Source organism: Nematolebias whitei, chromosome 1, assembly GCF_014905685.2.
Source record: "Nematolebias whitei isolate Nwh7 chromosome 1, NemWhi1, whole genome shotgun sequence".
In the NCBI taxonomy this organism is placed as follows: Eukaryota; Metazoa; Chordata; class Actinopteri; order Cyprinodontiformes; family Rivulidae; genus Nematolebias; species Nematolebias whitei.
Genome location: NC_056498.1, coordinates 53726760 through 53735413, shown reverse-complemented (window position 1 = coordinate 53735413; position 8654 = coordinate 53726760).

The window sequence follows — 8654 nt, the reverse complement described above, 5'->3', positions numbered from 1 at the left end:
CTGCAGACTTTGGATATGTGCTCTCTGTTAGCACAGAAAAAGAAGAATTTGGTTATAAACAACTCTAAATACCTTCTCTGTGTTGTCCATATCCGATTTGTGGCACATAAACAGTTGCGACCCACTCGTGCGTGGACTATGAACCTCTTTAGCTCGCAGCGAGACGTTGGCAGCAGATCTTTACATCTTCTGGGTTGAAAAATTGGTTGTTAGAGAGATATGTTTTATTTGGTTGAGACTGCTGCAGCCAGGGAAAGTTACTGGGATGATGTTTACTTGCTTTGCAGCATTATTTTGTAGATAGTTCATGTCAATGTTCACATGAATGCCAGAATCTTATTTTTCAAATTAAAATATTGTATTTTAAACACACCATCAGTGTTAGGAATCAATCATGCATCTGCATTTGTTCTGTGGTGATCCACAAACTACAACTTAAGTCTCTGAAATATTTTGAGCCTTTTTAATGTTTGGGTTTCTTTTTTGTTGTATCTATGAAATTACAATGCTTGGTTGAGTATAATTTTCAAGCTTTTTCCTGTTTTTGGTCAAATTGATTGTAGTTTGCCTCAGTTGGCGTGAGCAAAAATGCCATTTGTTAATGAGTAGCATCATCCTGAAAGCTTCTTCTATACTGTACAAAATATGACAGTGTTGGTTGAAGACACTATTTTATTCAGCAGATGGGATTGTAACTACTGTATTTTCTGGATGATTCGCCGCTCTGGAGTATAGGTCGCATAAATCAAAAAATGCTTCATGAAGAAGAAAAAAACATACAAAGTACATAAGTCACTTCGGAGTATAAGTTGCATTTATTTAGAAGTTTATTTCACAAAGTGCATGAACAGACATTTAATCTGAAATAACAATAACACACGGACTGTCCATCGAGAGTGCCGGGACATTTCCCGGTGGCCTGGCCCGCTCAGTGGCCGCCGTGGGACTGGATTAAAGACTCGGTTCAGGTCACGCTTTATTATTTTAAATAAACAAGCCACTCTTGCCCAGTCTCATTCATGTCTCACTGAAGCTGCAGTAACATGTGGAAAGACAGACACCTCCCCACACCCCCTCCCTTCCTGTTCGTAGCAGAAGAGGAACAACATATAGGTGTCAAAAGCCTAGACGGCCCTCTCATGACTGCAAATGGTAATGCTTACCCTTGGTTCATGTCAGTATGAATAAACATTTAATGCGCCAGTCAAAAATTGTCATGAATAGGAAAAAAAATGTATATAAGTGGCTTTGGACTATATGACGTAGGACTGACCAAACTATGAAAAAAAAAGAACGCCTTATAGTCCAGACAATACGGTAAGAACTCTGTCCAACCACGTGTCAGATATCATTGATTTCACTTGTTTGTGCTTTTAATGATTTGGCTGAATAATGAAACCATGCTGGCCTATAGTTGCACTTAATGATGGCATTTTGTAAAATTATGAAGTGCCTCAATTCAGTAAACAAGTAAATATTTCGGGTGGCACAACTGGTAGAGCTGCTGCCTCTCAGCGAGCAGGTCCTTGGTTCAAACCCCGGTCCAGGGGCTTTTCTGGGTGGAGTTTGCATGTTCTCTCTGTGCATGCATGGGTTTTCTCTGGGTACTCCGGTTTCCTCCCACAGACCAAAAACATGCATGTTAGGCTGACTGGTAACTCTAAATTGTTCCTAGGTGTGAGTGAAAGTGTGAATGGTTGTTTGTCTCGTTTGTCTCTATGTGGCCCTGTGATGGACTTGCGACCCGTCCAGGGTGTACCCCGCCCCTCGCACAGTGATTGCTGTACATGGGCACCAGCGACCCCCGTGACCCAAAATGGAATAAGCGGGTAAAGATAATGGATGGATGGATGGAAGTAAATATTTCCAGGAAAAAGTGGTACACTTCAGTATGTTAGAAAAGCAGAAACTTCATTTATAATTAAATGCACAATATACAGAGAAAGTGTGTTTTTAAGTACCGAAAATATAAATTTAAGTTTGTAAAAAAAAAAAAAGGTTTACGTTTATTTCACTACTCATGTTCTCATCGTGTTTGTGTGGGATTTCTCTGGGTACTCCCTTTTTCTCCCACAATGCAAAACCATGCATGTTATATATGTGATCTCAATGGGATTTGCCTGGTTAAATAAAGGTTAATAAATACAATGAATACATAAATAATTTATCCAATTGTTGATGCGCAGTAGGGCATTATGAAATATGTTATTTTGTCACTGTCTGAGCCTCATCAGCATCTTTAGCATCTGCATAACAATTTAAGACAGATCAGTCAGCCCTCAGTTGCCTATCAGGTGATTGAACACATCTTATTTGTATAATAACGATCTTTAGATGCCAATAAAATTTACTTGCTCCTGCTTGAAGAGGATGAAGATGCAATTAATTCAGTTATAAACACATACAAGAGTTAATGTTAAAACAACAGCTGTACAAAAGATTCATTGTGGAAGAGGTGACATCATTCTGCTGGAGTAGTTCTCCTCAGAGCTACTCTTTGCAGCTTCACACAAGTTTTTCCACATTTCACACTCACGTTATATACGTTGAAATGAAGCTAATAAAGCCATCAAATTTTGTTCTTCTTAATGTAGATTCATGGAATAACCCTGTCTTTACTTGTTGTAGAAGCAGTTATTAAGGTGAGCAACAGTGAGAATTTCAAACGTTTCGTGGTTTCTTGCGATGCAGTTCAGCCATAGTAGTCACTGAATAATTATTTGTTAATAAAACTTTTGTAATCATGTATAAATGACAAGAAACACATAACAATTTAAGGTATTAATAATGTGCAAAGATAAAATTAGGTTATGCTGCCATATGCTTGGACGACAAATTGACCTAATTTCATAAAATGAGTTGTTACAATTGAATAGTTTTCATTTGAAATTGTTTCTATTTTAAGGTGATTCTCGACCTGCCATTGTGTATCTGTTCCTCCTTCCTGTTCCTCTCAAACCCAGCTGGTCGAAGCAGATGGCCGCTTGTCCTGAGCCTGGTTCTGCTAAATGATTCTTCCTCATGAGGGAGTTTTTCCTTTCCACTGTCGCCTTTGTACTTGCTCAAGATGAGTTGCTGATTAAGTTAAATTCAAAGCAGTCTGCTCCTCGAATAATTAATGCTATTAACTAACTTTTTATGTATATGAATGTTTCTGTTCAGTGCCGTGAGATGAGTTAAATTGTGACTTGGCGCTATATAAATAAACTGAATTGAATTGAATGGAATTGAAATGTATGCATATTTGAAACTGCATATGTTCATATATTCAAATTTTACTAATGATGACACTTTGGGGAAATTATTACTGCCTACTGGTGAAAGGCGAAAGCAAACAATATTGTCTTTGCCTCCCTCTGTGTGTGTGTGTGTGTGGGGGGGGGGTCCATATAAATACTGTCTGGACTTTAATGAAACTTACAGAAATGGCATACTGCTAAAACTGAATAACTTTTGGAGTCAATCAAGTTCAAGATGGCAGGTTACCTTCCCGCAATAAACAACAGAAACACACTAGTTATACTATTTACTCTTCCATGCTGTAAGTGGTTCTAATCATTTCATTTTAAAACACATTGAAGAAATTCAGAAATACTAGCCTCGCTGTTCTTTCTAAAGTAATTATAAGTAGGTGATGAAGGGGTCAGCTTTGACAAGATGGATTTTGTACTTGTTGATTTAATAGTCTTCTTTCTTATCAACCTCCATCAGTTTCCCCCTTGCATTAGCCTGAGAGGTGCACTCCAGATGAAAGTAATTGCAACTGAGGAGTAAACTAATTAAGGTAGAAGCCGGGGGAAAAGTAGAATTGGCAGAGATGAAATTCAAGCACTAGTTTGTCCCCCTACCAACACCACAGGCTCTTTTGTTCTCACATAAGCAGCTGAAAAAGCCAGCTGACGTCACGTGAACATTTGCATTTGAATGACATAATCACGTTTATTTACATGGAAATCTGAAGCAGAGTCAGACCACCTAAGTGGAAATTAACTCCAAGCAAATCAAACACCAACTGATTTGCAGTCACACCTTCCATGCAGTTTATTGGAAACTTGTGAATGTGCACGACTCTGAATCTTACACAGTTTTCACTGATTGGTAGCGGTGCCTACAGTGATCAGCAGGAGACGGTTATTGAGCTCTCCACTCCTCGCTTCAGCCAGAGATCCCCTTGACTTGCTATCAGCGATACATAAACCAAAACCAGCTGGAAGCTCACTCACTGTGGAGACACTGAAACAGTTTGTCACTTTAAAACAAGATTAAATGCTTCTGGAAAACGAACAGTCGTCCGTTTGATTTTGTTAGGTAATTTGTTCGCATGCTTTTAAGCTTCGAGACAGAAGGAGTTCCCTCTGTGGATACAAATGGAAAAGTATGACAAGTTTGCCGATTTGAGCAAGGATTCTGAAGGCAGTCCTGCCTCTCTTTGCCCTGTGGCTGCATGATATGAAAACCTGAAAACCTTGATCATAGAGCATTCAGCCAGTGATAAAAACACAGAAAGTAACAACTTTTTTCTCACAAATTCCCTGCTACTGTCTGAGCAAGGTTCTGGAAATACAAATACTTTTGCATAGAGGAACATCATGTTTTGGAGCTCCAAGCATATCTGGGTTATTTGTGTTTTGCTTCTGTCACACTCAAATGACTCAACGTCTTTACAATCCAAGCCTTTACGTCATTGTACTCAAAGCATTATTTCCTCTGTATAGCACTATAGGTGTATTCAGTGCAATTATAGCATGAGTTCACAACAAAAAACATAATTTCAGGGTTCAATGCAAAGAATAAAACAAGTTCAAACCAAAAATCTAATTATGATTAGGAGTCAAATCCAATTATAGTTGATTCATTACTGTTATAATACAATACAATTACATAAACAAAATTATGAAATACCAATTAGTAAAAGTTGTCCACATAAGAAAGCCAGTAAAGCTGTAAATCCTCACATTGTCACAACCCCCCATCCTGAGCAACACTGCCTTTTATATTGGAATCACAAGAAACTGTCAGCAGAACCAGGTTTGAGAGAACAGGAGAGAAACAAGCACGGAGGATTCGTCCAGGTGTAGTTTCTGGAAGAAATGAACAGGTTAATGACAGCAAGACAAAGTACCGAGAGCAGGAGGGTGAGAAAATGCCAGTTTGTATTCCAGCAGGCAGCAAAACTAAGGAATAGCACAGGAAAACCAAGCTAACCCTAACTATAGGATTTATCAAAAAGGAAAGTTTTAAGCCCAGTCTAAAATTAGATTGTCAGTTTCGGAGAGAGAGAGGAAAAAAAAGTGGAAGTCGGTTCCATAACTGAGGCCTGATAACTGAAAGCTTTGCTTCTCAGATTATTTTTTAGAGCCTCTAGAAACCCCAAGTAAACCTTAACTCTGACAGTGAAGTTCTCTGTTAGGAAAATATGGAACAAAAAGATTTTTGATATATATGAAGCTGGTTGTTGAGAAGTTTGCATGTTAAATGTAAGATTTGAAATTATAATCTGAGTTTTACATGGAATGAATGTAGAGAAGCTAAAACTGGATAAATTTAATGTCTCCTAACTTTCACCAGAGCTCTGGTAGCAGCGCTTTAGATTAACTGAACATCATGATAATAAATATGTATAATAGCCAAGCAAAGATGTGATAAATGCATAGATTATGAAAAGTAAAATAGTAACTGATGGAGCTTTAATTCTATAATTTATTGCTGTGAAGATGTAAAGCAGAAATAAGGTTCTGTTAATGCTAATCAAAATGAGCCAGAACACTAAAGCTGGCATCAACCCAGGTAATGAGCCGGTATAGTTATCATTTCTTTATTTAAAATGAAGTTTTTTTTGTCTAGAGCAATTATGTACACCTCACTGAAGGACAATTGCATTAAGCCCTGACTGTTTAAGTTTTAGGGTGACATTTACTGTAAAATTCATGCACTAGTCCAGGCTTGTAAATCCCAGCAGTTAAGCAGAAAGTTTAATTTGTGACATTTTAAAGTGCTTTGAAAAATGGTGAAAGTGGCCTGTTGGATGTCCAGAACTTACTTTTCACTAAGCATCCTATACGTTTTGACCCTAAAGCACTTGTGATAAAAGCTGTACATGACAAAGTTGAGAAGTAAAGCTGACTAGTGCCAGAAAATGTTACCCTATCTCACACATGGTGGGGTTTGTTGTTGTTGAAGGTTTTTTAAAGGGGTTGTACTAGAATCAACTGTGTTGGTTCCAGTCGAAGCTCTGTTTTAGTTCATGTACCAACTGGAGCATTGCAGCATCACCAAGCTACACACAATTATTGAAACTGTGTTTCATAAATCATATCCCATCCCCAAAAAACTACATTTTGGTATTAGCTTTAGATATTAATTATTAGCTTTATTCAATTCAATTAACTGAAATTCAAAAATACTTTATTAATCCCAAAGGGAAATTAAGTTTTCTCGTAGTTCATCATCCTGGTTTTGTTCAAGAGTTGTTATAGATGCTGATAGATGCGGGCAGGAAGGATCTCCTGCAGTGAATCTGAAGAATCTGGCCACAGATACCTATTCGTCCAACTGGATCCAGCTTGCTGTCAGATCTCGTGGGCCTCTTGGTCCTCCTGGGCAGCAGGACTGCCCAAATGCCGGGCAGAATTCCTCCCTGAGCGATGGTCACTCCTCCCAGCAGTCTGCTGAGCTCCTCGTAACCACGGACAGACAGCTGAAGGTGCCAGGGGATTATCCTGATCCTCCCATTGTCACAAGCCAAATTTCCCACAAACTCCATGATCTCAGCAGTCAGGTATTCCAGCACCGCCGCCAGGTTGACGGGAATTCGTCCACGGCGCCTCCTTTTCAACTCATTTGGGATTTGGGGCTTGTAGTTGAAGTATTTGAGCTTTTGAGATGTTAATCAGCTGCTCCTGGTTGTTAAAAAGACACCCTGTTGCCATGGATTACCTGGATTATTGAGCATGCACCAGTATCAGGTCTCTCTTGTAAATGAGTCCTCGAGGCTCAATGGGATTTACCTGTCTAAATAAAGGTTGAATGAATGAATGGATACTTGTTGCCATGGTTTCACATCATAACAAATGCCGAAAAGTAAAAAAGTTTCAGTAAAAATCCTTCTTGCCGCACAGCATCTGATACTAGGTAAATAATCATCCGAAAAAAGTGCTTTTTTTTCCAGAAAAAATAGGAATTTAAGTTTTCAAAAACAATAAGAGTGAATGTTAGTCAGAGTCAGAGTCAGAGTTTCTTTATTGTCATTCGCACCTCATGTGGTACATGTGGTGGAGCGAAATTATGTACACAGGGTCCCAGTTACATCCAACAATAAAATGTATAAGAAAAACAGTAACAACATCTAAGATATGAACTAAGAAAAACATCAACTAAATATACACTAAGCACTCATAACATAAAACATTGAACATCAGCACAAACATGAACATGAGTCTGTGAGCAGATGTGCACGCATGAACACATCAACATTGAAACAGATCAGCAGCAACATGAAACAGATCAGCAGCAACATGATATGGTTTTTCACAGTGATTATTCTAGTTAGAGATTCATGAGTCTAACAGCCTCAGGGTAGAAGCTGTTCCCAGTCTAGTGGTTCTACACTTAATGCTCCTTAACCTCCTTCCTGAGGGGAGTGGGGCAAAAAGTGTGTGTGCTGGGTGAGTGGGGTCCTTCATGATTCAGGTGGCCCTCTTCCTGCATCTGGAGGTGTAGATGTCTGTGATGGTGGGGAGCTGATTCCTACAGATTTCTGAATGTAACAGAGCTACTCCAACATGCAGCCACCCTGAGCGGCGCAATTCTATAACATCTTTATTTTAAAATACAATGGGATTTATGGGAGCAACATGATCAATACTGTCTCCAAATAAAAAGAGGATGTGCACAATTTATGCACAAGGCGCAGCAATGGTAATTGTATTTAGAATTTACATTTTTTTTACTTGCCATCATAACTTTGTGTACCCAAACTAAATGTATTATTATTATTATTTGTTCTGGAAACTGCGGGGCTGTCACACCTAATTACAGATTTTACAGCAAAATCATTGAAACCAAAGCAGTCATGTTCAGGAGCACCTTCACATATGTCAATAGCATTTTCATCAAAAGTTTAAGTATTTCCTTCCAAGAGTCACTTTTTGGTATATCAGATTAATCATTTTATTAATCTTTGCTGCAGTCATTTTATCTGAAGTGATGGAATTACTGCAAGACTGAACTTCACGGTGAATACAGTCTTAAAGAAAAACACTCCGCCTGGTAGTAAAAGCACAATTTTATATTTTCAATTCATAAGGAATTATGTTTTGTTAGACAAGATTAAATGACAGAAATCTGACTCTGAAAGCTAACGAGCTTAGTCGAGATGAATGCAATTTAATTTTACAGTTTAAATAAATAACTTTCATTAAATTAAACTTGTATAATTTTCAGGAAGTCCTTGTTATCCAGGACACTCCAGGGAATATTTCATTTATCCTACTGTAGAACTGAAGCCACTGTCACTGTTTGTATAGTAATCTGTGGCTTTTGACTCAGTTTTTCATCTTAAAAATATATCCCCAATCTCATGTTGTTTGAACTTCAGTCCCTATCTTAGTCAAGTTTTGAATTATCTGAGTAGAATTTCACTTTAACAAAACAAT